The sequence below is a fragment of the Pristiophorus japonicus genome, chromosome 13, assembly GCF_044704955.1.
Source record: "Pristiophorus japonicus isolate sPriJap1 chromosome 13, sPriJap1.hap1, whole genome shotgun sequence".
Classification (NCBI taxonomy): domain Eukaryota; kingdom Metazoa; phylum Chordata; class Chondrichthyes; family Pristiophoridae; genus Pristiophorus; species Pristiophorus japonicus.
In genome coordinates this window covers 11,975,456-11,976,751 of record NC_091989.1, presented here as the reverse complement: position 1 = coordinate 11,976,751, position 1,296 = coordinate 11,975,456, and the positions used below count along the sequence as shown (strand labels likewise).

Genomic DNA, 1,296 nt, shown 5'->3' with positions numbered 1-1,296 from the left:
GAAACACCGGTTTTACACGCACCGGCGGCGAGAAGGGCAAAGCGTTCCAGACTTCGTGGCAGACCTCCGGTGACTGGCGAGCCTATGTAAGTTCCCAGATGCATGCAGAGCGGAGATGCTGCGAGACTTTTTTATTGAGGGCATCGGGCACGCTGGGGTTTTCAGGAAACTGACTGAGACCAAAGACTTGACCTTGGAAGCAGCGGCTCTGATAGCCCAGACAATTATCTCAGGGGAGGAAGAGATCTGAATAATGTATGACAAAAATCTTGGCTCAAATGCGGCAAACGACCAGGGAGTCAACATTGTTAACGCGGCACACAATTCTCTAAGCAGACAAGGGCAATCGGACATGCCCCAGCATGTAGTCGAACCCAAAGGGGGAATTCAACAGAGACAATGGCTAGCTGAACGGCGATTCATGCCATCGCAATGGACAATGTGGCCAGTAATGGGGCCATCAACACCTGTTAATGGTGCGCTTAAGGACAGTCACGGAGACAGTCAGAGACGATTGACTGGTAATGGACCTTTTGTTTCCAATAACGGGGCCTCCAGCTCATGTTGGAGGTATGGAGGTAAACACCCAGCCAGAGCTTGCAGGTATCAGCAATATACCTGCAGAAACTGCAACGTCAGTGGTCACTTGGCATGTATGTGCAGGAAGCCTGCAGCCAAGTTGATGTACGAGGAGGATGGGCCCGATGTAAGCCCAACGAGGCTAAATGAATACTGGGGGAAATCACTGGAAGCTGAAGTTCAGCGAGTTCATGTGGAGCACATAAATTTTGTAGTCGAGTATCCCGCATTTGCGGACATCGCAGGTGTCAGCACACCCGAAGTGCAATGGGCTAGCCTCATCCTGGGAGAATACAAATTCTTGATCATGGTTACTCCCCTGCCAGGTGAGTATATACAGTTCATACACCAGGACGCCACCGATAATGATGAAAGTGCCCCTCAATGGCATCCCAGTATTAATGGACCTAGAAACGGAGGCCAGCCGGTCCCTGATGAGTATCAAACAGTTCGAAAGGTTGTGGGTGTCCAAGGCCTGAAGGCCAAAATTATTGCCGATTGACGCACAGCTACGGACATATACAAAGGAGATCATTCCGGTGCTAGGCAGCGCCACGGTAGTCGTGACCCACAAAGATTCGGAGAACTGGTTGCCACTCTGGATTGACCCGTGGGATGTTCCCGCACTACTGGGGAGGAGTTGGCTTGCTGTCATGAACTGGAAATGGGGCGATGTCAATGCAGTTTCTTCTGTGGAGCGAGTATCATGCTCACAGG

General features: G+C 51.2%; 1 pseudogene; it reads right to left on the bottom strand.

The window, feature by feature from the left end:
• Positions 1 to 777: 777 nt before the first annotated feature.
• On the bottom strand, positions 778 to 913 carry LOC139279216 (U1 spliceosomal RNA; annotated as a pseudogene).
• Positions 914 to 1,296: the final 383 nt, after the last annotated feature.